Consider the following 27,559-nt stretch of genomic DNA (forward strand, 5'->3'; position numbering starts at 1 on the left):
CAGATGATGTCGAATCTCCTCTCCTCGTCTTACGCCAGCATCCCTTATTAACATCAGTAAGTTAATCATTCCTGAGACGGAAATGAACGAAAAAAGACTTTTGAACATGTTGTCGACAAACTAATTACATTCCCAATTGGATACTAACTACCCGTTACAGTCAGAGTCGCCTCTTATTAAGAATTCCAGACAAACCACACCATTTGTTAATTTTGAGTGTAAAGTAAAATATACACAAATGTCAGTTTTACAACCTGTGAGTGTACGACTAAGCCAGAGACAAAACGATATTCCAAAACGTGGCGCAGCGTGCATGTGCTGTAACTTAACTCACTTTTGCAGGCCGATTTGAGGTCGCTTTCCTGCCCGAAAGACACCGAGTGTCGTATACCAGTTTCTTCGTTTGGACTTGACCTACGCCACTGTGGTAGGTTGTAAACAGTTGTCCCTGACACTCTGTACATCCATTCTCTGCAAACGAAGCCGGCCGGAGGGGCCGAGTGGTTCTAGGCGCTACAGTCTGCCTCGGGCATTGATGTGTGTGATGTCCTTAGGTTAGTTAGGTTTAAGTAGTTCTAAGTTCTAGGGGGCTGATGACCTCAGAAGTTAAGTCCCATAGTGTTCAGAGCCATTTGAACCGTGTGAGCGATACGTCGGAGGTTGTAATATAGTGCTAGAGCCGTCATTTAAAGCCGGTTCTTAGGCTTTATCGGGACAGTTTACGTCTACCTTCACGTTCGAAGTCAGTGAGTTCCACGGAGCGCCCCATTCTGCTGTCTGAGGTGGCTGATGTGGAGTACCTGGCAGTAGGTGGCAGCACAATGCACGTAATATGAAAAACGTATGTTTTTGGGGATGTCCGGATAGTTTTGATCACACAGTGTATTACGTGGCTGTGTCGTCCCTCGTGTATTGTGTACGCAGAATAAGATGAATACGCTAGTTGCCGGTGTGGCCGGTCTGCTGGCTGGTGGTGGTGGTGTACCCGAGGGGTCTGGATGCTGCCTGCACTGGACGCGGCCGGGCATTACGGCGGGGCGGCGGCTGACTGATGCCCCTGCGGCGGCGTCCATCACAGGAGACGCTAATCGGTCGCATTAGGCGCTCCCCGGTCCCGCCCAGCACAGACTTACGGCCTCCAGGCTCCAGTTCTCCAGGCTCCAGCCGCTCGCCCACCACGCCCGCAACTTGCACGCGCTGGTCTCGCAGTGTCCACGCTAGGACTGCTGGTCCGATACGTCGACATTTTACGAGGCCTAATCAATAAAGAATGATCTTTTTTTTTTACGGTCATAATTTCTCGCGCTGAAATTTAATATTATGACATTCTGTTAGCTTAGTAGTTTCATTGTTGGGACTCGTGGCACCCGGCTGTGAAAGGCTGATTAGTAATCAGCATTGGTGGCCAAAGACTTCGAGCGCAAGAAGTCGCTCTCATTCTGTCAACGGCCTCGTCAAAGACGAGGCGTGGGAAACTGCCACTAAAGGCGGAAGAACCGGCACTAATCGTTGACATGAGGATGCAGAAGGCAATGGAAACCACTGCACTGAAGACACGTAACAAAAGTGTGACGGCGGCCTCTCCACTCTCGCTGTACGGGAGAAAAGCTGACAACAGCGTTGCGTCTACGGTCCATCAGTGTATAGGCGATTCAGTAAAGAATGATCATAATTTTTTTGTGGTGGTCATAATTTCTCGCGCTAAAATTTAATCTTATGGTATTCTGTTAGCTTAATGAGCAACAAACACGCCGTAGTAGTTTCATTATTGGGACTCCTGGTTCCCGCCTGCGAGAGGCAGGCAAGGTCAGACGTGTTCAGTATCAAACTTCCTGGCAGATTAAAACTATGTGCCGGACCGAGACTCGAACTCGGGATCTTTCTCTTTCGCGGGCAAGTGCTCTACCGTCTGAGCTACCCAAGCACGACTCACGCCCCGTCCTCACAGCTTTAATTCTGCCCGTACCTCGTCTCCTACCTTCCAAACTTCACAGAAGCTCTCCTGCGAACCTGGAGAACTAGCGCTCCTGGAAGAAAGGAAAATGCAGAGACATGGCTTAGCCACAGCCTTGGGGATGTTTCTACAATGAAACAGAAGCTTCTGTGAAGTTTGGAAGGTAGGAGACGAGGTACTGGCAGAATTAAAGCTGTGAGGACGGAGCCTGAGTCGTGCTTCGGTAGCTCAGACGGTAGAGCATTTGCCCGCGAAAGGCAAAGGTCCCGAGTTCGAGTCTCGGCCCGGCATATAGTTTTAATCCGCGAGGAAGTTTCATATCAGCACACTCTCCGCTGTAGAGTGAAAATTTCATTCTAGTGTTCAGTATCGTCTACGCTGCAGTTGAGGTAAGACGCGAGGGACAATGTGCAGCTTTGAAATTCTGCTTTCATCCCAATAAATCATCAACCGAGGCCGATACGATGAGTCTGTTCTTCCCTACAGCACGGCTCGAAGGTGGTTTAAAATGTTTAAAGAGGGGAGACAGTCAATTTCGAAGGTAGGTGGATCCGGTGCTCCAGTTATTGCTCCTGCGGAAGAAAACATCAACACTGCTGCTGTCATTCTGACAGATGATCACTTTCTGAAATACTGGACATTTCACTGGGTGCCACCCGCACGTTGGTGACAGAAAAATTACACATGACACGTGTTTGTGCGCGATGGCTTGCAAGACTGTCGATTCCCGAGGAAACGACATTCGCGTGCAGGTCTGCATGCACTTAAAGTTGATGTTGGAGGAAGATCTGCCGTTTCTTTCAAATGTAATCTCTGCTGATGGAGCTTGGCTACATGATTTTGATCCTGAGAGCAAACAGCGAAGCCCAGTGTGGAAATCTCCTTCATCACCAACCCGGTAAAAAGGAAAAGTGGTTGCTTCTGCTGGGAAAGTTACGGTCATCTCATTCTTTGATATTCGTGGAATGGTTTATCAGCATGTTGTACCTGCACACACAACAGTAACTGGCAATACTACAGGGTTCTCCTGAAAACGTTGCGCAAGTCCATATCGGGCGCAAAAGACCACATTTCCGGGAAGCATCCTGGATGCTGCACCACGATAACGCGCGGCCGCGTATTGCCAGTGTTGTTGCTGAGTATCTTGGAAAAATCAACGTGAAGTGCATCCCTCACACTCCGTATACTCCGAATTTAGCCCCATGTGACTTTTCTCTACTACCTGACGTGAAGAAACGCCTTCGTGGGAGGCATTATCAGTCATCAGAGGCAGTGCCGAGGGCTGGGACCTCTCAAAAAATGGTTTCCAGCACTTATTTGAAGACTGGCAGAAACGCTGGGACCAGTGCATCGCTTTCATGGGAGACTACTTTGAGAACGACCACCAAAATTATGAGAATGAGTAAAGGTATGTCGTCAAAAGAAAATTATGATCATTCATTATTTTAAAGCCCTTGTAAAATAATATCATTGATATATCGATGGGTAAAATATCGGCGTACGGTGTATAAAAATATCGGCTCCACATCGTAAATATACTGGCGGTTTTAGAGCTGTAGACTTAAGTATTCACTTATTAGGAAAGCGTTTCTGAAGAAGAGAAATTTGTTAACATCGAGTATTGATTTAAGTGTCAGGAATTCGTTTCTGAAAGTATTTGTATGGAGCGTAGCCATGTATGGAAGTGAAACATGGACGATAAATAGTTTGGTCAAGAAGAGAATAGAAGCTTTCGAAAGGTGGTGCTACAGAAGAATGCTGAAGATTAGATGGGTAGATCACATAAGTAATGAAAAGGTATTGAATAGGATTGGGAGGAGTTTCTGGCACAACGTGACTAGAAGAAGGGATCGATTAGTAGGACAAGTTCTGAGGCATCAAGTGATCACCAGTTTAGTACCGGAGGGCAGCGTGGAGGAAAAAATCGTAGAGGGAGACCAAGAGATGAATACAGATTCAGAAGGATGTAGGTTACAGTAGGTACTGGGAGATGAAGAAGCTTGCACAGGATAGAGTAGCATGGAGAGCTGCATCAAACCAGTCTCAGGACTGAAGACCACAACAACAACAACATCAACATATATTCTGTGCAAGCAGCCTATAGCCCGTAGATCAAAAATTGAAGGGAAAAAGCTGGCAACGTTCATGCTTGGCGATGACCAATGGTAACTGCAAGTAAGTGCCACAATACAAGGTGTCAGATGGGTCCGTCGTTCGGACTCGCCACATATCGTATTTTTCCGGAACACTTCATGTCGCCTTCCCTGTTACTTTCATTTCTGCCAACGCCAGCGACCTACCAACCATAGTGTCGAAACTGCGTGGCCAAATTAAACGTTGCAGTTTCTGCTGGTAGCGCCGAGCGCCGATTACGACGCCATTTCTGCTCATCATCGCAAAGACGTCGTCTCATTGTTAACCAGTCCCAACAGCTGTTTTTGAAGAACGCAGACGTGAAGAAATAACACACTAGGTACTTTAAAAAATGTTTTTTAACGCAACTGGTGTGCTATTTCTTCACGTCGGGGATCTTATTATTCCATTCACCCGCCACCCCAACCCACACAGTTCATTCGGAGCTCTTCTTTCTGGCACCTATACTTGCAGCACACAGACAGCAAAAGAGGAACACTGGACGTGTTGCCGGCCGGGGTGGCCGAGCGGTTCTAGGCGCTTCAGTCTGGAACCGCGAGACCGCTACGGTCGCAGGTTCGAATCCTGCTTCGGGCGTGGATGTGTGTGATGTCCTTAGGTTAGTTAGCTTTAAGTAGTTCTAAGTTCCAGGGGACTGATGACCTCAGCAGTTAAGTCCCATAGTGCTCAGGGCCATTTGAGGTAACTACGTGTTAATAGTGAAGCATGTGCGAAATTTTCGTGCTCGTAAAATCCGTTTGAGCTGTAAAATTAGTTTGGCGTAATTTCATTTTCACGTAAGTAACCTATCAAAATTTTACTGACCCATAAAGTTCTTTACGTATGACTGACGTGCTCTTCCGTGGCAGAGGAAAGAAGGGGAACCAGCGGAAAAAAACGAATTTGCTCCTGTTTTAAAAGACTGACTGAAAAATGGGTTAGCGGTAGCTTCCATAGCACCTTTAAGAAGCTCCCAAAAATTTTGGCACGCGAATATACTCGAGTTTTTTTTATCCTGCGAGAGATGGAGACCGTAGCAGTGGGAAGAGATGGGATGATGATAATTACTGCAAGACGGTATGCAGCGGTTGCGTTGTAGAAACGGTAAAGGAGACAATGTGAAATTTAAGAGAGGAGACACAGCGTATAGTTGACAGTGACAGAACAGCGCTAGGAAACGTAGGTTAACACAGAAGGTTTTATGGCGTAGAGTACCTTTTTCTAACGTTTGTAAGTCAGCTAGGGCGTCTTTTCTGGTTAAACAGCATGTATGACGTGTCAAGTTGTCAGAATATTTTTACACTGTGAAGGTCATCGATGATCGTGCCGGTTGTGAATAAATACACTCCTGGAAATGGAAAAAAGAACACATTGACACCGGTGTGTCAGACCCACCATACTTGCTCCGGACACTGCGAGAGGGCTGTACAAGCAATGATCACACGCACGGCACAGCGGACACACCAGGAACCGCGGTGTTGGCCGACGAATGGCGCTAGCTGCGCAGCATTTGTGCACCGCTGCCGTCAGTGTCAGCCAGTTTGCCGTGGCATACGGAGCTCCATCGCAGTCTTTAACACTGGTAGCATGCCGCGACAGCGTGGACGTGAACCGTATGTGCAGTTGACGGACTTTGAGCGAGGGCGTATAGTGGGCATGCGGGAGGCCGGGTGGACGTACGGCCGAATTGCTCAACACGTGGGGCGTGAGGTCTCCACAGTACATCGATGTTGTCGCCAGTGGTCGGCGGAAGGTGCACGTGCCCGTCGACCTGGGACCGGACCGCAGCGACGCACGGTTGCACGCCAAGACCGTAGGATCCTACGCAGTGCCGTAGGGGACCGCACCGCCACTTCCCAGCAAATTAGGGACACTGTTGTTCCTGGGGTATCGGCGAGGACCATTCGCAACCGTCTCCATGAAGCTGGGCTACGGTCCCGCACACCGTTAGGCCGTCTTCCGCTCACGCCCCAACATCGTGCAGCCCGCCTCCAGTGGTGTCGCGACAGGCGTGAATGGAGGGACGAATGGAGACGTGTCGTCTTCAGCGATGAGAGTCGCTTCTGCCTTGGTGCCAATGATGGTCGTATGCGTGTTTGGCGCCGTGCAGGTGAGCGCCACAATCAGGACTGCATACGACCGAGGCACACAGGGCCAACACCCGGAATCATGGTGTGGGGAGCGATCTCCTACACTGGCCGTACACCACTGGTGATCGTCGAGGGGACACTGAATAGTGCACGGTACATCCAAACCGTCATCGAACCCATCGTTCTACCATTCCTAGACCGGCAAGGGAACTTGCTGTTCCAACAGGACAATGCACGTCCGCATGTATCCCGTGCCACCCAACGTGCTCTAGAAGGTGTAAGTCAACTACCCTGGCCAGCAAGATCTCCGGATCTGTCCCCCACTGAGCACGTTTGGGACTGGATGAAGCGTCGTCTCACGCGGTCTGCACGTCCAGCACGAACGCTGGTCCAACTGAGGCGCCAGGTGGAAATGGCATGGCAAGCCGTTCCACAGGCTTACATCCAGCATCTCTACGATCGTCTCCATGGGAGAATAGCAGCCTGCATTGCTGCGAAAGGTGGATATACACTGTACTAGTGCCGACATTGTGCATGCTCTGTTGCCTGTGTCTATGTGCCTGTGGTTCTGTCAGTGTGATCATGTGATGTATCTGACCCCAGGAATGTGTCAATAAAGTTTCCCCTTCCTGGGACAATGAATTTACGGTGTTCTTATTTCAATTTCCAGGAGTGTACATTGTAAGAGAGGACAGTGTGTAACACGCACTTCTCTAGGTACACAGTACCATATGAGGAACATTTTCCCGAAGGTTACTCACCACTTTCAGAATGTGGTAGGCTATTGTTAGTTATTAGATAAACAAAGCTATGTACCTGTTTCTCAATATCAGTCTTAGAACTCTAGCAACATTCTTTTAATTTTATATTTATGATATTTTACTTCACAGTAAAGCGCTTTGAAAAATTCTATACCACAGAAAATTGTATTATAGTATATACAAACTCTATAGCAAATTTCACTTTCTTACCAGCAGTAATTCAGCAGAGACTGTTCCTTGTACACTGAAAAATGAAAGTTTTGTGAAGTGCAGAAGAAAAGATTTTATTAGTATTTACACCAGAAACGAGGACATTAATGTTGGCCATATTTGTCCTATTAGTCTTCCTAAAGCTGTCGGCACGCGGACCATGCATCCGAACGTTGAGCGTGCCGAGTTTCTGACGTCATAGCGTGGAATAGCACGCTCGGGAGTCTTTCCGAACGTGCAGAGCAATATCTGGCTTGTCAGATATTCTGAGCGTGCGTCTGAGCGTTGACCAATGAGATGGCACAACGCCACCTACGTCACAAGCACGCCGTCTCCCTTCAGTACAGAGTTGTGAGGCGCCATATTGGCATTCATTTCAAGTGTATACGTATATATGGCGTCTCTGAGCACCAGGAAATTGAGAATCACTGGAAAACCCTTTGATAATTGTGTGATTCGTTCCAATAAAATAATGAGAAACATTATATTCGTGGCAAAATAATTATTGTAACTTGCGTATTATGACAGTAGGCTATATGAAGGCAGCGACACACTGCAACACAAAACGCATTGTTCTTGGTACAATTTGTTATAATTAAATTTCAGTTAGTATCATATCTACGATTAAAGTTTTCAGCACGTGGTAAGGTATTATAATTAGATCTCGAAAGGCAGATATTGGTTTAGCGTAATGAGGAGCGTCACTGTTCCTAAATGTGTCATTTTGTTGGGGCGGTGGTTCGCATCTTGACACAGCTAAATTTTTTTCCTAACATTCGCGTTTTTATTAGGTTCTGATACTTTATTATTAGTTTAATATAAGTATATACTATAATTTTGATGTTATGTAAATACAAGTTCACCTTTTTTGAGGGGTGACTTTGTTCGATTGAATTAATCTAATGGACAGCTTGCGCTAGTTGTATTACGATATTTTGTTCCTTTTTCTTTTACGCTTCGTAATTCACATGTTGCAAAGATTCTGCTACTGGGTAAGAACAGTGATCAAGTAAGACTGACCTTGGGATTTTACTAAAATGTGGGAATGATGAAATAACGTTTATCTTATGCGGAGAAGTATTCCAGATTCGTAACGCAGTGTTTGTAACGGAACTTTTATAAGCCTGTGTCTCTACTGATTGGACGTGGTACTTTCCTTTTCGTGGACGATGGAGGAAATGTGCGTTTTAATAGAGCTAACGTGGGAATTTCACGCGCACCCGTTGACTAGAGAGTGTGATGTACGAACTAGAAACATCCATCAACTGCCGCTGGAGTGCGCTGCGATCGCGTATACCACGTTGGGGCCCACGTACCGTGTGCACAAGTCGCATCGTTCCTGAGCGTTCAGCAGCACGCTGAACTCGGCACGCTCAGCGTTGACGTTCGACAGCACGGCCCGTGTGCCGACGACTTTAGGGTTCCTTTTTTGTAGTCTTTTCCTCTGGCGTGCTCTTTTGGCAATATATTTCACTGTAATTTCAGAACTAGCAATACACAACAGTCAATCTTCTTCAGCAGGTTTTCAGGTAAAGCAACTTGCGTCAAATCTTAGTCTCAAAAGGCTCCTCATTCTTCCAGTGTTACCACCGTCGAACACCAGACGAGCAACATGCGAGAAAATTTTAACAACGGTAGACGACCAAAATGTTGTCCTTTGGGTATCCAAACCCCCTCCTCCCGTCCGTGACGACGACCGGCAGCTCGGCCGAAATTTGTTCGGGATGTTATTTACTGAACGGTGCTGATGTTGATTTTTTCGTACTGATTCTTAAGACTTCGTAGCTAGCCCAGGGAAATGGTAGACGAACGCGTGGCGATGATGATGATATGACGGCGGCTGCTGTCGAAACGCCAGCTGCTTCCGTGGCCGCCACACCAGAGTCGGCGCGTGGTGCGGATCCTCTGGTGCCGTCAGAGGCGCGCCTAATACCCGACTTCCCGGAAGTCGCCGCTGCTCCCTAATTCCACGTCTTTCTCCGGCAGCCACTCAGGAACTCCTTGTCCCTTACACACATCACCCGCTGCTTAGGCGCCTCTGTAACCTGCCTAATGGTCCGCTCGTGGGGGCCAGAATTAGGGCAGTTGATAAAATAGCGATATATCGACCTTATTTCCAAAAAATATCGATATGCACTGAAGCGCCAAAGAAACTGGTATAGGCATGTATATTCAAATACAGAGAGATGTAAACAGGCGGGATAGGGCGCTGCGGTCGGCAACGCCTGTATAAGACGACGAGTGTCTGGCGCAGTTGTCAGGTCGGTTAACGCTGCTACAGTGGCAGGTTATCAAGATTTAACTGAGTTTGAACGTGCTGTTATAGTCGGCGCACGAGCTACTCCGAGGTAGCTATGAAGGGATTTTCCAGTATGACCATTTCACGGTTGTACCGTGAACATCAGCGATCCTGTTGAACATCAAATCGCCGACATCGCAGCGGGTGGAAAAAAGATCCTGCAAGAACGGGACCGACGACGGGAGGAGAGAATCGGTAACGTGCCAGAAGTGCAACCCTTCCGCAGAATGCTGCACATTCCAGTGATCGGCCATCAACAAGTGTCATCGGTATGGGCTTTTGGAGCCGAAGGCCCACTCGCGTATCCTTGATGACAGCAGGACACAGAGCTACACGCCTCGCCTGGGCCCGTCAACACCGACAGGGGACTGTGTGGACTGTTGATGACTGGAAACACGCTGCCTGGTCGGAGGAGGCTTGTCTGAAACTATACCGAGCGGATGCACGGAGACAACCTTACGAATCCATGTCCCCTGCACGTCAGCAAGGGCCTGTGGTGGGTGCTCTGTAATGGTGTGGGGCGTGTGCAGTTGGAGTGATGTGGGACCCCTGATACATCTAGATACGACTCTGACAGGTGACACGTACGTAAGCATCCTGTCTGATCACCTGCATCCATTCATGCCCATTGTGCATTCCGACGGACTTGGCCAGGACATTGCTACGTCTCACAAATCCAGAATTGCTACAGAGTGGCTCGAGGAACACTCTTCTGAGCTTAATCACTTCCGCTTCCACCAAGCTCCCCAGTCATGAAAATTATTGAGATATCTGGGATGCCTTGCAACGTGCCGTTCAGAAGAGATCTCCACCCCCTCGTACTGTTACAGATTTACAGACAACCCTGCAGGATTCATGGTATCAATTGACTCCATTACTACTTCAGACATTAATTCAATCCATACCACGTCGTGTTGCTGCACGCGAGAGCCCTACACGATATTAGGTAGGTGTACCAGTTTCTTCAGCTATTCAGCGTATTTTGTTATCTTTTCAGTAGCTAAGCTGCTAACAGGAATCGGTGAACTGTCTACACTACTCGCACTTACCCGGCCTCTTTCTGCCGAGCCGTAACAGAAGTATTGCGTGTGTGTGTGTGTGTGTGTGTGTGTGTGGGAGAGACGGCGGGACTTCGCCTGTCGGAGCAGCTGCTAGCAGCGCCCCGCTGTTAATTTAATAATCCGGGGCCCCCCAACCTGCCCTGGCCCGCAATTACAGATCGCAGCGCCACTCGCCAATCACGGCGGCCACTGCAATTAAAACAATGGCCGCCGGCGTGGGAGGCGTAGGCGTGGGCGTGTGACGTACGGCCGGATGCGCGCCGCATGTGGGCTCAGCGCACACGCGCGTCGCGTCACCGGGGAAGAAAAAAAAAATAAAAATAAACAAAACGCAGCTCACTCACTGCTCTACTGTCAAAAATTTAAGCTTCCCACTAATGCTGTGTAACAATACGAAAAACTAAACGCAGGAGAATACTAATGCCTCGAGCAGCTCCTACTAACCGATCCATCCCTTCACTCGAGTCGTGTCATAAATTTCTTGTTTCCCCAATCTGACTCACTACCCACTTATTAGTTACTCAATCTACCTGTCTGATCTCCAGTATTCTTCTGCAGCACCACACTTTCTTCTCTTGTCTGACATGCCTATCGCTCACTCCACACAAACACCTTCAGAAAATATATATGAAAACAGTAACTGTTCTCGAAAGAACAGAATACTGTTGATAACCGTGCAGCTTTTCCCTGGAATAAATGATGACTAACTGAAACCCTCAGCTGCCGACAGGCGTTGTTGATATACCTCGATGAGGACAGCTTAAAATGTGTGCCCCGACCGGGACTCGAACCCAGGATCTCCTGCTTACATGGCAGACGCTCTATCCAGCTGAGCCAGCGAGCACACAGATGAATAGCGCGACTGCAGGGACTTATCCCTTGCACGCTTCCCATGTCCACATCGAGGTATATCAACAACACCTGTCGGCAGCTGAGGGTTTCAGTTAGTCATCATTTATTCCAGGGAAAAGCTGCACGGTCATCAACAGTATTCTGTTCTTTCGAGAACAGTTACTGTCTTCATAAATATAGCTAAAGGGCTACCCAGCCATTGACCTTCGTCTGTGCGAATGCGCACAGGTTGGTTGCCCAAACTCTTACGGGAATCGCCAAAGCGTGCGCGAGTAACGAGTGGATGGGCAAATGTCTATAAGGTTCATTACATATGTAGAATTGTGGACAGTTGGGAATGTGAGTCTCACGGGAAGTGTGCAAGGAATAAGTCCCTGCAGTCGCGCTATTCATCTGTGTCCTCGGTGGCTCAGATGGATAGAGCGTCTGCCATGTAAGCAGCAGATCCCGGGTTCGAGTCCCGGTCGGGGCACACATTTTCAGCTGTCCACATCGAGGTATATCAACAACACCTGTCGGCAGCTCAGGGTTTCAGTTGGTCATCATTTATACCTTCAGAAAAGTCTTCCTAATACTTTAATTTATATTTTATGATAAAAGATTGTAATAAAATTCTTCTGGGCTGTTGACCGCATTGTATATAAGATCTAAAATCTCTCTCATTCAGCAGTCTAGCTCAGCACAAAGTCATAAGGAAGGCCGATTGCAATAGAGGCCGAAACTCCGAACTATTTTATATACTGACAATGCGGTCAGCAGTCCAGAAGAATTTTATTCACAGTGACAACGGCCGCAGAAGCCTACGCTTACAACATATTCCTCTATTTCCAAAAATGCTTTCCATCTATTGCCAGTCTGCTCTTCGCGTGCTATCTACTTCAACAATCAATCAGTTATTTTGCTTTTAATTCCCTCAGCATCGCATGATTAAATTCCACTACATTTCATTTCCCTTCCGTTGACGTTTTATAACTCCTTTTCAATTCGCCGTCCATTCCCTTCAACTGCTGTTGCCAGTCCTTTGACGTCTCTGACAGAACTGCAATATCATAACCGTAAAGTTTTTATATCTTCTCTCTGAATTTTAATTCCCTTACAAATTTCTCCTTTACTTCCTTTATTGCTTGCTGGGTGTGCAGACTGAATAATATGGGCGATAGACTAGAAACCTGTCTCACTCCCTGCTCAACCACTGCTTTCTTTCATTCCCCTTGATTCATATAACTGCAGTCTGGTTTCTGCACGAGTAGTGAATAGCATTTGGCCCCCTGCACGTTACCTCTATACCTTCAAAACTTCAAACAATGCATTTCAGTCGACATTGTCTAAGGCTGTCTCTGAGTCTACAAATGCTATGAACGTGGGCCTGCCTTTCCTTATAGTATCTGCTGGAGAACTTAGGATCAGTATTGCCTTGCGTGTTCCGACACCTCTCCGGAATCCAAACTGGCCTTCCCTGAGGTCGACATCTACCAGATTTTGAAGTCTTCTGCAAATGATTAATGCCAGTATTTTGCAAACAGGACTTGTTAAATTGACAGCTCTTTTATATTCACGCCTCTCAGCTTCTGCCTTGTTTGGAATTGGAATTATTGCAGTGTTCTAAAAGTCTTGGAGTATTTTGCCTGTGTCATTTATCTTGCACACCAGATGAAATAGTTTTGTCGTGCCTGACTCTTACAAAGGCCTCAGCAATTCTGAGGGAAACTCTCTTCTCCAGGGGCCTTGTTGCCACTCAAGTCTTTCAGTGCTTTTTCAGATTCTTCTCGCAGTATCATATGTCATACATTGCCATCATCATCTCATAATTGCCGGCCGTAGTGGCCGTGCGGTTCTAGGCGCTACAGTCTGGAGCCGAGCGACCGCTACGGTCGCAGGTTCGAATCCTGCCTCGGGCATGGATGTGTGTGATGTCCTTAGGTTAGTTAGGTTTAATTATGTCTAAGTTCTAGGTCTAAGTTCTAGGCGACTGATGACCTCAGAAGTTAAGTCCCATAGTGCTCTGAGCCATTTGAACCATTTTTTTTCTCGTAATTTCTCTCCCATTTCCATAACATTGCCTTGAATTTCATTTCTCTCGTGTAGCCTATCTATAGACTATGCTTTTATGGCATTAATTAAAATACACACAGTTGAAAGTCACGATACTAGAAGCAAAACGTCTAGTAAACATGGGCACTAAAATGAATACCGTAAGAGCTATCAACACTTGTTCAGCAAAAGACAATAGTGCTCATACCTCTAAAAGTATGCATTTTAGAGCCCATGTTTTCCGGATAAATTTCTTTGTTTTGGTCCATGATAACTTTTCTCAAAATATGGAAACCGAAGAGCTTGTACTAGAATATAATTGTTTCAAAGTGTCGAAGATAGCTGTTAACGAATGCGTTTTACAGCCCATGTTTACTGGAATTATTTGTTTCGAATGACCGTTTCTTACTCTTTACTCTGATGTTGCTCCCAGCTGGGTTCACGAGGCAAAGGTTGCAACGTTTTGTTTTACTTTTGACTTGAGCATAGTTGCTCCAAATTCTGACTACTGCTTTTTAGCAGTGTAATTTTACGATTTAGCAACTGTTCATTCTGATGAAGACACCTGTAGTAGGTGTGAAAAGCTAGGTCAATGTACCTGACGTTTGTGTGCGACCTGTTGGCTGTTCAATCTCGTACTGAAACTAGAATACGGTTGCTGAGTAATAGCCATGTTCAAAACTGTACGACAGAATTCTGTTTTGATTCGAGTTAGTGGTGGATTATAAAACAGTTCACGTCTGGTTTTTTATGTAAATAAGTTATTACTTACAGTTCTTCGCGTTTTTTGTTGGCATTTGCGTTTCCTCTCACATGGTTGCACTACCGCTCTACTTACGAAACATAGGCATGGTTTTTTTTTCTGTTGCGAACTTTCTTCTTTCCACTTTTCATCCAGTTTGCCCTTACTGTGTATATGTTTTGAGGCAGCGTGCGGATTACCCATAATAAATGCATCCAGTATTTGAGCATGAGGGCCCTTAGCAACTTCCATCAAACTTTAAACATAATTTCAAGCTTTCAGGAACCTACGCCTCGACTTTAACGCATCTGTGAAGTAATCATACGTTTGAAGCTGTTTTAGACACTTGAATTCTTTAATATAGTCCAGGTTTGCTGTTGTTAATATTACATTAAATTTGTGTTGCAGGAATTAAACAATTTGTTATTGCATTCGCACATTTTATAGTTTTATTGTTATTGTTGAGTCGTTGCATAACTTCGTAGCGTTTAATGAACACAACAGATAAGCGCAACAGAGACTTTCGTCACCAATAATACAGCATATCCTCCTCCATTATTTACAACAGTCTGCCACGTGTGGCGTAAGTTTTCGCTGTAGAAATCACGTAATTTTTGAGGAGCGCATTTTCATCCGGAAAGGAAGTTCGTTGAAGGTTGCTCGACGGAGAGAGGAAAAGGTGAAAACCAGAGGCCGCAGCAAAATGCGTATTGACTTCCCAATCGAACTGCTGTACCACCCGCTGATTGTTGTGATTTTGGCCTTAAGCCGTCGGCACACGGACCGTGCATCCGAATGTTGAGCGTTGAGCGTGCCGAGTTTCTGACGTCGTAGCGTGGAATAGCACGTTCGGGAGTCTTTCCGAACGTGCAGAGCAATATCTGGCGTGTCAGATATTCTGAGCGTGCGTCTGAGCGTTGACCAATGAGATGGCACAACGCCACCTACGTCACACGCACGCCGTCTCCCTTCAGTACAGAGTTGTGGTGCGCCATATTGGCATTCATTTCAAGCCTAAACGTGTATATGCCGTTTCTGAGCACCAGCAAATTCAGAATCACTGGAAAACCAGTTGTTAACCGTGTGATTCACTCCAATAAAATAATGAGAAACATAATATTTGTGGCAAAAGTGTTGTGGCTTGGCAAGACAGCCAAGGCATTATGAGGAAGCCGAAAGGCACGCGTTTAAGCTCACGCAGGCTGGCGTGAGGTCTGGAACAGGTCTGGGATATGAGACTAGCAAAAATAGTAAGTATCTGTTGGAATACTTAACTTTAATTCGTAATTGGTGAACATCGCTCTTGACGGTACATGTTTTACAGCATCAATAGTAACTGGTAATGGCGCCTTGCTAGGTCGTAGCAAATGACGTAGCTGAAGGCTATGCTAACTATCGTCTCGGCAAATGAGAGCGTATTTGTCAGTGAACCATCGCTAGCAAAGTCTGCTGTACAACTGGGGCGAGTGCTAGGAAGTCTCTCTAGACCTGCCGTGTGGCGGCGCTCGGTCTGCAATCACTGACAGTGGCGACACGCGGGTCCGACGTATACTAACGGACCGCGATCGATTTAAAGGCTACCACCTAGCAAGTGTGGTGTCTGGCGGTGACAGCACAAAAGAATTATTGTAACTTGCGTATTATGAGAGTAGGCTATTTGAGGGCAACGACACACTGAAGACCCACCCAAAAGGCATTGTTCTTGGTACAATTTGTGATAATTAAATTGCAACTAGTAACATATCTAAGCTTTTCAGCATGGCATATGAGAACATAATTATATGTTTAGGTTGTGATGTTGGTTTAGCGGAATGAGTAGAGTCACTGAGCAGTGTTTTATGATGAGGCAGTGGTTCGCGTCTTGACGCTTCCAAATTTTTTTCCTCACATTCGCGTTTTTATTAGGTTCTGATACTTTATTATTTGTTTAATATAAGCATATACTATAATATTTGATGTTATGTAAATATAAGTTCACCCTTTTTTTGAGGGGTGACTTTGTTGGACTGGCTTAATCTACAGGACAGCTTGCGCTACTTGTACACAGATATTTTGCTCCTTTTTCTTTTACGCCTAGTAATTCACATATGTTGCAAAGATTCTGCTACTGGGTAGGAACAGTGATCAAGTAAGACTTACCTTGGGGTTTTACTAAAATGTGGGAGAAGTATTCCAAATTTGTACCGCACTGTTTGTAATGGAACTTTTATAAGCCTGTGTCCTTATTGGTTGGGCGTGGTACTTTCCTTTTCGTGGACGATGGACGAAACGTGCGTTTTAAAAGACCTAACGTGGGAAATTTACGTGCGCCCGTTGAGTAAACAGTGTCATTTACGAACTAGAAACATCCCTCAACTGCCGCTGAAGTCCGTTGCGATCGTGTATACGACATTGGGGTCCACGTACCGTATGCACAAGTCGCATCGTTCCTGAGCGTTCAGCAGCACGTGGAACTCGGCACGCTCAGCGTTGGCGTTCGACAGCACGGTCCGTGTGCCGACGGCTTTAGAGGATGCGTTACCAGTACACCCGGTTTTTAGACCTTCCCCACTGCACTGCAAATTTCGCAAGATGGTACGATGGTCGCAGTTCATCACATATGCCGGCTCTCGCTTACACTGACGTGCATCAGTGTGGATTACTTCGTTTAAACGATCTTTATCGATCCCCTTAGGTTTTTGTGAACGTGGAGAGTCACTAGCGTGAAAACGATCCTCTTTAAGGGGTGGTAGGGCGTCAAACGGGACGACTTGGAGCAGGAGAGGCACCACAGGACATTTGAATTTCCACTGTCTATACATTTACAAGTAAATTCACAAAACTTTGTCAGCATGACCAGGCAGGATTGAAGACTCATACTTATAGCAGTGGAAGTTCAAAAAAGCAGTACTTACAGGCGTATAAAACTCTAGAATTTTCCAAATCTATTAAAAACTGTGGTAAAAATTGAGATAATTAACCATAAAATTTCAGTCTTTTTCTAAACATGAAGTTTAAAATGTAACAGTTTATTCATTTTTTCATAAATTAAACAAACTCTAGAGTTTCATACACACGTAACTATAGTTTGTACGCTGTGCAAAATTCAAAGAAGAATCTCTCTTACTTAGCAAGAAACGTGTACCTATAGCAACAAATGCAGCCAGTGGTAAGTGAAAAAAATGATGAAATTATGTAAAAAAATGTATTTTGTTACGTTCTTGAGCTTCCACTGCTATGAGTATGAATCCTGAATCCTTCCTGATCATGCTTTCAAAGTTTTATGAATTCACTTGTAAAAGTATAGACAGTGGAAAATAAAATGTCCTGTGGTGCCTCTCCTGCTCCAAGTCGGCCCGTTTGACGCCCTACTTCCCCTTAAAACGTGAAAACCTTTTTCTTGCCGTGCTCTGTCCAGTGGCGTTATCCCACACACGACTGCAGTGTATCGAGCTGAAACAGAAGAATTTGTCGGAAATATTTCGACTTGTCCACTTTGCGCTCCGTTCTCTAGCGTCTACAGCCCTAGTCACTATTTCCGGATGACAAATTGACGATGTGTGTAGACTCAAAGAGGAGCAGGGAATTACAAACACAAAATGACAATCTATAGTAAACACATGTTGTTGTTGTTGTTGTGGTCTGCAGTCCTGAGACCGGTTTGATGCAGCTCTCCATGCCACTCTATCCTGTGCAAGCTCCTTCATCTCCCAGTACCTACTGCAGCCTACATCCTTCTGAATCTGTTTAGTGTATTCATCTCCTGGTCTCCCTCTACGATTTTTACCCTCCACGCTGCACTCCAATACTAAATTGGTGATCCCTTGATGCCTCAGAACATGTCCTACCAACCGATCGCTTCTTCTAGTCAAGTTGTGCCACAAACTTCTCTTCTCCCCAATTCTATTCAATACCTCCTCATTAGTTATGTGATCTACCCATCTAATCTTCAGCATTCTTCTGTAGCACCACATTTCGAAAGCTTCTGTTCTCTTCTAATCTAAACTATTTATCGTGCATGTTTCACTTCCATACATGGCTACACTCCATACAAACACTTTCAGAAACGACTTCCTGACACTTAAATCTATACTCGATGTTAACAAATTTCTCTTCATCAGAAAAGCTTTCTGTAGTGGCGTGGCAAGACAGCCAAGCCACCCGGAGGTAGCCGAAAGGCACGCGTTAAGCTCACGCAGATTGGCGTGAGGTCTGGAACAAGGTAAAGTATTTATCCTATAAAGAAAAGATCGTAGTTCTTGGAATACTTAACTTTAATCCACAATTGGAGAACATCGCTCTTGTTTAGACATTAATACACTGAATATAAACTGGTAATGGCGCCTTGCTAGGTCGTAGCAAATGACGTAGCTGAAGGCTATGCTAACTATCGTCTCGGCAAATGAGAGCGTGGTTTGTCAGTGTAGCTTCGCTAGCAAAGTCGGCTGTACAACTGGGGCGAGTGCTATGACGTCTCTCTAGACCTGCCGTGTGGCGGCGCTCGGTCTGCAATCACTGATAGTGGCGACACGCGGGTCCGACGTATACTAGCGGACCACGGCCGATTTAAAGGCTACCACCTAGCAAGTGTGGTGTCTGGCGGTGACAGCACACTTTCCTTGCCATTGCCAGTCTACATTTTATATCCTCTCTACTTTGACCATCATCAGTTATTTTGCTGCCCAAATAGCAAAACCCCTTTACTACTTTAAGTGTCTCATTTCCTAATCTAACTCCCTCAGCATCACCCGACTTAATTCGACTGCATTCCATTATCCTCGTTTTGCTTTTGTTGATGTTCATCTTATATCCTCCTTTCAAGATACTTTCCATTTCGTTTAACTGCTCTTCCATGTCCTTTGCTGTCTCTGACAGAATTACAATGTTATCGGCGAACCTCAAAGTTTTTATTTCTTCTCCATGGATTTTAATACCTACTCCGAATTTTTCTTTTGTTTCCTTTACTGCTTGCTCAATATACAGATTGAATAACATCGGGGAGAGGCTACAACGCTGTCTCACTCCCTTCCCAACCACTGCTTCCGTTTGATGTCCCTCGACTCTTATAACTGTCATCTGGTTTCTGTACAAATTGTAAATAGCCTTTCGCTCCCCGTATTTTACCCCTGCCACCTTACAGAATTTGAGAGTATTCCGCTCGACATTGTCAAAATCTATCTCTAAGTCTGCAAATGCTAGAAACGTAGGTTTGCCTTTCCTTAAAAACACATAGCAACCGGAATACCAGCACGTAAAACAGTAACGCTACGAGCTTTTGGACCAACCTTGTAGTATTAAATCGGTACACGTCTGCGGCACGTTAAAAGTGAAGTTGGCGGTAAATTATTTTTTTGTGTCGTGGCAGTGGTCTGGGGCCGGGTTGACGTCGCCGCCACATGTGATGGTAGGAAGTCACGTCGATTCGAATGGAGCACTGCTGCTCCTGCTCCATGGTGTCCTTTTTATTTTTCCCCCGCCTTGTTCGACGGCGACGGCGGCGGCGCCTCTGAAAGACGGAATAAATATAGGCGGCCCGGCCGGCGTCAACGCGGCCGTGAAACTGAAAGGCGGATTGCCGGCGCGCTGCTCATCGAGCAGCACACGCAGCCGCCCGCGCCTCACACACCGGCTGTGGCGTGGCTGGGCAGCCGGCGTTCACCGCCACTTCCGCCGCAAATCACTTCCCCCCTGCCCTTGTCGAATGCATGCCGTGCAGAATCGCCGCTGTTTTGTTCCCCCTAGGTGGACCACGTGGTCATTCCTATTCTGCCCATCGGAGTGCCTTGCGAGTGACGGTGGTCGAGGCAAACACGTGTACCTTCATTTTCGCTGGCCCGCCCGGTTGGCCGTGCGGCCTTAAGCCGTCGGCACACGGGCCGTGCTGTCGAACGTTAACGTTGATCGTGCCAAGTTCAACGTGCTGCTGAACGCTCAGGAACGACGCGACTCGTGCACACGGTACGTGGGCCCAACGTGGTATACGCGATCGCAGCGCACTCCTGCGGCAGTTGAGGGATGTTTCTAGTTCGTAAATCACACTGTTTACTCAACGGGCGGGAGTAAAATTCCCACATTATCTCTGTTAAAACGCACGTTTCCTCCATCGCCCACGAAAAGGAAAGTACCATGTCCGATCAATAAGGACACAGGCTTATAAAAGTTCCATTAGAAACAGTGCGGTACAAATTTGCAACACTTCTCCACATAAGATAATCATTATTTCATAATTCCCACATTTTACTAAAACCCCACGGTCAGCCTTGCATGATCACTGTTCGTATGCAGTAGCAGAATCTTTGCAACATGTGAATTACGAAGCTTAAAAAAAAAAGGAGCAAAATATCTTTATATAAGTAGCGCAATCTGTCCTGTAGATTAAGCCAATCGAACAGTCACCCCTCAAAAAAAGGTGAACTTATATTTACATAACATCAAAAATTATAGTATATACTTATATTAAACTAAACCAATAATAAAGTATCAGAACGTGCTATTCCACGCTACGACGTCAGAAACTCGGCACGCTCAACGCTCAACGTTCGGATGCACGGTCCGTGTGCCGACGGCTTGAACGCACTGCTTTCCCAGCGGGTAGGAGCGCCTGGTCCGCGGCACGAATCCGCCCGGCTGTCGAGGTCCGGTGAACCGGCCAGTCTGTGGATGGCTTTTAGGGGTTTTCCATCTGCCTCGGCGAATGCCGGCTGGTTCCCCTTATTCCGCCTCAGTTACACTATGTCGGCGATTGCTGCGCGCCGGCCAGAGTGGCCGAGCGGTTCTAGGCGCTACAGGTTCGAATCCTGCCTCGGCCATGGATGTGTGTGATGTCCTTAGGTTAGTTAGGTTTAAGTAGTTCTAAGTTCTAGGGGACTGATGACCTCAGAAGTTAAGTCCCATAGTGCTCAGAGCAATTTGAACCAATTTTTTGTCATCTGGTAATAGTGACTAGAGCTGTAGACGCTAGAGAATGGAGTGCAAAGTGGACAAGTCGAAAAATTTCCGATAAATTCTGTTTCAGCTCAATACACTGCAGTCGGAAGCATTTGCGTCGTGTGTGGGGATAACGCCACTGGGCAGAGCACGGCAAGAAAAAGGTTTCCTCGTTTTAAGGAGGGTCGTTTTCACGTTAGTCACTCTCCATGTTCACAAAAACAAAACGGGCTCGATAAAGATCGTTTAAACGAAATAATCCACACTGATGCACGTCAGTGTAAGCGAGAGCCGGCATATGTAATGAACTGCGACCATTGTACCACCTTGCGACATTCCAGTGCAATGGGAAGGTCTAAAAACCAGGTGTCGGTTGGTTGGTTTGGGGAAGGAGACCAGGCAGCGAGGTCATCGGTCTCATCGGATTAGGGAAGGACGGGTAAGGAAGTCGGTCGTGCCCTTTGAAAGGAACCATCCCGGCATTTGCCTGGAGCGATTTAGGGAAATCACGGAAAACCTAAATCAGGATGGCCGGACGCGGGATTGAACCGTCGTCCTCCCGAATGCGAGTCCAGTGTCTAACCACTGCGCCACCTCGCTCGGTAAAACCAGGTGTGCTGGTACCGCACCCTCAGAGGCCAAAATCACAAAAATGAGCGGGTGGCCACGTTTTATCTCTGCTCGGTCGTCATCGGTTGTCATCACGCCGACCACTCCTATCCTCTAGCGCCGGCCAGTGTGGCCGAGCGGTTCTAGGTGCTACAGTCTGGAACTGCGCGACCGCTACGGTCGTAGGTTCGAATCCTGCTCGGGCATGGATGTATGTGATGTGCTTAGGTTGGTTAAGTTTAAGTAGTTCGAGGGGAGTGATGACCTCAGCAGTTAAGTCCCATATTGCTCAGAGCCATTTGAACCATCTGATTGCTCCACGTACGCGTACACCACCATTACACTACCACGCAAACATAGGGGTTACACTCGTCTGCTGTGAGACGTTCCCTGGGGGGGTCCACCGGGGGCAGAACCGCACAATAATCCTGGGTTCGGTGTGGGGCGGCGGAGGGGTGAAGTGGACTGCGGTAGTCGTCGTGGGGTTGTGGACCACTGCGGCTTCGGCGGGGATGGAGCCTCTCCGTCGCTTCTAGGCCCCGGTTAACATACAATACAATACAATACAATACAAACCTTCCTTTTGAGAAAAAAAACCTTAAACGACTAGAGATAGAACGTTCGTATTCGCAGGACATGTACAAAAATTTGTTCTGCAGAACTGCCGCCGTGCGGATTCGAGGTGAACATGGATATCGCGGCGCAACACCACCCACCGGTAAAGTGTTCCTGCGGCTCTCGTGCCGGCCGGAGTGGCCGTGCGGTTCTAGGCGCTACAGTCTGGAGCCGCGCGGGCCGCTACGGTCGCAGGTTCGAATCCTGCCTCGGGCATGGATGTGTGTGATGTCCCTAGGTTAGTTAGGTTTAATTAGTTCTAAGTTCTAGGTGACTGATGACCTCAGAAGTTCAAGTCCCACAGTGCTCAGAGCCATTTGAGCCGCTTCATATTGCTCTGCAACGGTACACTCGCATATTAAATCTGCGTGACTGTGTCAAGCAGAGCACTACTAATGCTGCAGCTGAACGTTACGTGTTTGTTTTCCAACATTCACAGCCAGCTGCCATCGATCACACCAACTGGAAATTATGTGCCAGTCGCCTCGGACACCCCTCCGCACACCGCTGCTTGACCAGCAAAGAACCGCGTGTTGGCCCGCTCCCTGTCCGCTGGCCCGCCCACCTGTGCAGAGGTCAGCAGCTGTCCTCTCACACTTTCCCGGGGAACTCCTGACATTACCCTCGCCGCCGAGTACAACGTACTGGGTTCTGTTACTTAAGACGACTTCGACCCACTCACATATCCGGAAGCCTATTCCGTGTGCTCGCACCTTCCTTAACAGCCTGCAATGGGGCACCGTGCCAAACAGTTTTCGGAAACCCAAGAGTATGGAATTGCCCTTCATCCATAGTTGCCCTTTGTACACAGTTCGCAGTACATCGTGTGAGAACGTTGCAAGCTGAGTTTCGCACGAGCGATGCTTTCTAAAACCGCGCTGATTCGTGGAAAGTTACTCTATTCGAACTCCAGAAATATTGAAGAATTCTAGAGCAAATGGAAATTAAAGATACTGCCCCGTGATTGAATCGCATAAATGTTTTGTGAATCTATCTCTCACATAAGCAAAACATGGTGCGGAAATTTTAATGAGCTCGCGTGCTGTAACGCGTTACAGTTGTACCATACCCTCGCGGGACACTCAATAGTAGAGACGGGAAAAACCGACTGGTTAAAAATTATACCGGTATTTCAGTTCGGAACGGCCTGTATTTTTCAGTATTTGTTTGATCTCGGTTGTAACAAATGTTTTTTTTAATGTTTTGCTAATAACCCAGCAAAGAAAACCCGAAATATCAATTTCCCATATCGACAGCGCTAAAATTTCTCGTTTCTAAATAAAACTTTCTTAAAAAAAAGGAGTAATTTTCGCACATAAAATTTGCGTTATTAGGTTTTTATAGAAAGTTAGGATACCAATCAGCACTACTTCAATAACAATGCCGACATGGCGTAAGAACTAGTGGTACGGTATTCCCGTACAGTGGTGATGCTGCTGCCGTGCAAGGCCTGCCCACACCTGGTCCGTCAGCTACTTTTCTCGCTCTCCTCTTCTGATACCCGTTGTGCGGTAGAATGGCATGAAGCCTAGTCTCGAAATATTATTACGAAATGCTGTAAAGATTTGTCTGGCTTTTCTGTGAAATAATAGAAGATGAAGCAGATTATACTGTCGTAAGATAAAAACTGAACAATAATTCATTCATAATACACGACAAAAACGAATCTATGAAAATCGCGCCCAGTGAGATTCGCTCCCAACCAGAAATGTGTGAGATTCGCGCCCAACACTTGCTCCCTTTGCGTCGGGCTTACCCACGCCCGGGCTGTCCTAATCACCCTAAACTACCTGCTCCTCGGACACAGGGACCTGCCCCCTCCCCCGGCACTGGGCACAGCCGGCGACTGTCTGATACACAAACAGTGCCGCTCTGCCTGTGGCTGTCGAAGAGTCTACATCGCGCGATTCGTGTATTTTTGACTCAGTAGTTCAGATGTGGTATTTTCAACCACTAATCACGGTAAGCCATGTTGCCACTACGAAGAGAACTGAAGAAGATGGAACAGTAACATGGCGCTGTTCAAAACACACAGCCGGGGAAAGCTGAAAACGAAGGATTCGACAGTGCTTTTTTCATTCGAGCATCAATGTGGATCTCCGGATGTCGCTCGGTTGGAAGTAAGGAAGACTTTGAACCACGCAAAGAAGAGGGCGAGAGACGAAGAGACGTCTATTTCAAAAATACATTCAGAGGAGCTGGGTTGCCTGCATAATCGAGGCTACGATTTTGTCACTGAAATGCCACAGCAGCAAACGACGAAGAGAGCTTTGTACTACCAGCGGCAAAATCACAGGGAAATGAGAGAGATCCACCGACAAGAGAAGAAATTGACCTAAAGGCAGATTTAGTAGCTATGAACGACGGCAGCAGTTTTCTGTTGAGCGACGACAAACTAGGAGAGAGGATAATAGTTTCAAGCGGAAGGGCAGGAAGAGAGGCTCTAAGGAGTAAACGAGACTTCTTGTGGATGGTACGTTCAAGTGCTGCAGCAAACAGTTTTCGCAACTATGCACCATTCACGCCGACTTTGGGAGTACAAATAATGAGCCAAACATCTATCCAGTTGCCTTTGCACTACTGCCAAACAAAAGAAGAGACAAGTACGTCCGTCTTTTCCGAAATTTGATGGAAAAAGATTCGAGAATGGAAACCTGCAAACGTGACCGTAGACTTCGAATCAGCTGCGATTCCAGCAATTAAAGTTGTATTTCCGACAGCTGAAGTGCACGGATGTTATTTCCATATGAAAAAGTGTCTCTGGAGAAAAGTTCAAGAGCTAATACTTACTCGTGAATACGAACAAAACGAAGAAGTGAGAGAACATGTTCGCACGTGTGCTGCGCTGGCGTTTCTACGGTCTGAAGATGTATGTGATGGTCGGCTGGAGGTACTGTGGTGTCACCGCCAGACACCACACTTGCTAGGTGGTAGCTTAAATCGGCCGCGGTCCATTTAGTACATGTCGGACCCGCGTGTCGCCACTGTGTGATCGCAGACCTAGCGCCACCACAAGGCAGGTCTCGATATACGATAGAGCACTCGCCCCAGTTGTACGACGACATTGCTAGCGACAATACGGACGAAGCCTTCCTCTCATTTGCCGAGAGACAGTTAGAATATCCTTCTGCTAAGTCCATGGCTACGACCTAGCAAGGCGCCAATTGTAACAGTGCATGTATCTTACGAGTCGCATTTGTATAGTCAAGAGAGATGTATCACAAGTCCCAGACATTAAAGTTAAGTATAAAGCAGCTACGTACTTTTCTTGCTACCATTCAACAGTTATCCTGTTCCAGTACCTCACGCCCGTCTGCGTTAGTCTAGCGTGCATTTTCAGCCATCTCGATCTACAAGGTGTTGGCCCAGCTGCCGACACATCACATGGCGACGAGTCTACAAAGGATCTTGTGTTTTACTTTGCCCTAATTTATTTGTGTCATGGCTTCGCCACGATCTCCAGATGTACTGTCCGAATTTTATCGCTTGCAGAATCAGCAGACGCAAGCGTTATTGGATGCTCTTGGACAGCTCGTCCAGGGTCAACGTGCGCTGCACACCGATGCGGCCGCCGCCGCTTCGTCGCTACCGCAGCCACAACATGCTGTTGCACCTCAGTTCCGACCCTTTGATGAAACCCACGAGACTTGGCAAGAGTGGTCACGTCAATTCGCCTTCCATCTCGCCGCCTACAGAATTCAAGGTAATGGGCGGCAGCCGTTTTTGCTTTCTTGTGTCGGTGTGTCCACCTACCGTGTGATAGTGAAATTGTTTCCCCGACGCGACGTAGCAACTCTGTCCTACGAGGAAATTTTGTCTGCTTTAGATGCCTATTTCAAAGAAACAGTTAATGTGGTTGCAAAACGGTATACGTTTTTTCGTACAAAACGTACGGCCGGTCAAACTAATAGGGAGTGGGTAGCAACATTGCAAGGACTTACTAGGGACTGTGCCTTTGACTGTGACTGTGGCCTTTCTTATTCAGATACAATGGTGCGTGATGCAATTGCACAGAACGTTTCTGATGTTCGCATACGGGAGCACATTTTGAAACTAGTTAATCCCTCCCTTCAACAAGTGATAGACATATTGGATAGACAAGACACACTTGACTGTGCTCAGGAATCTTTTGAAACTTCGCCAGCAGTGTGTAACATTAACCGGCCCGCCGGGCGAGCTGCACGGCCCGGTCAACTGCCCTCGCGCAAACAAACGCAGCTGCCGCCGCGTGCTAAGCCAGGTGTGCCGCGCCAGCCCACAAATGCAGTGAAATCATGCCCGCGGTGTGCTACTAGACATTCGAGTGAACATTGCCCGTCACGCCAAGCTATTTGCTTTTTCTGCAATAAGAAAGGACATGTTCAAAGTGTTTGCCAGAAAAAGCTCAGATCAGACAATCACAACCATTCCAGGCCCTTTGCTTCGCGCCGGAATCGAACCAAGGACACTCAGGCTCGTGGACCTTCGCCCATGGACATTCATGTCGTTAATTCCACTTCGTCCAGTGACACTTTCTCTAACAGTGACTGTGTTCGTCCCACAAAAACTGTGCGTCGACGTCGCCGGAAATCACGTCAATTAGCAAGTGATTCTGTCCCAGTGTCTATTCACATTGCACAAAACAGTCGCTCTTGTCGTCAGCAGGACAATAAACTTTTTGTGGACTTAGACTTTGAAGGCAAAATGGTCTTCGCTTGCGGAAGGACAAATGTGTGTTTTTTGCTCGTGACTTACCATACCTGGGACAGGTCATTAATGCCCAAGGCATACATCCGAGTCCAGAGCACCTCCGTGCCATACAAGAATTGCCTTCCCCTCAGAATGTGAAACAGCTACAGAGTGTGTTGGGTAAAATTAATTATTATCATAAATATGTGCGCAATGCCTCTTCCATTTCAGCTCCGCTTCATCGCTTACGCCGTCAAGGTGTTCCGTTCGTCTGGACGACGGAATGCGAACGCGCCTTTCGCCAGTTGAAATCGGCGTTGCTTTCTAATACTTGCCTTACGCCATTCGATCCTCAGAAACCCCTTTTGTTGATGGTAGATGCATCTGATTTCGGGATCGGTGCTGTGCTTGCGCACAAAGTTGGCTCCCATGATCGCCCTATTGCCTTTGCGTCCAAATTGCTCTCGTCTGCGCAAAGAAATTATTCACAGATAGAGAAAGAAGCTTTGGCTCTCGTGTTTGGTGTTACTAAGTTCCATGATTTCTTGTATGGTCGTCACTTTACCATCATCACAGACCACAAACCTTTGACATCGCTTTTTCATCCGACCAAGCCTGTACCTCCACG

At 46.9% G+C, this 27,559-nt stretch overlaps 1 protein-coding gene across 1 annotated transcript in view; it reads right to left on the minus strand.

The window, feature by feature from the left end:
• LOC126428019 (transcriptional activator cubitus interruptus) overlaps positions 1 to 27,559 on the minus strand; it is a gene marked incomplete at its 5' end in the record, with an annotated part of 197,882 nt that overhangs the window by 140,903 nt on the left and 29,420 nt on the right. The gene's annotated exons all lie outside the window — the stretch shown is intronic.

Source organism: Schistocerca serialis, chromosome 12 (genome assembly GCF_023864345.2).
Source record: "Schistocerca serialis cubense isolate TAMUIC-IGC-003099 chromosome 12, iqSchSeri2.2, whole genome shotgun sequence".
Classification (NCBI taxonomy): domain Eukaryota; kingdom Metazoa; phylum Arthropoda; class Insecta; order Orthoptera; family Acrididae; genus Schistocerca; species Schistocerca serialis.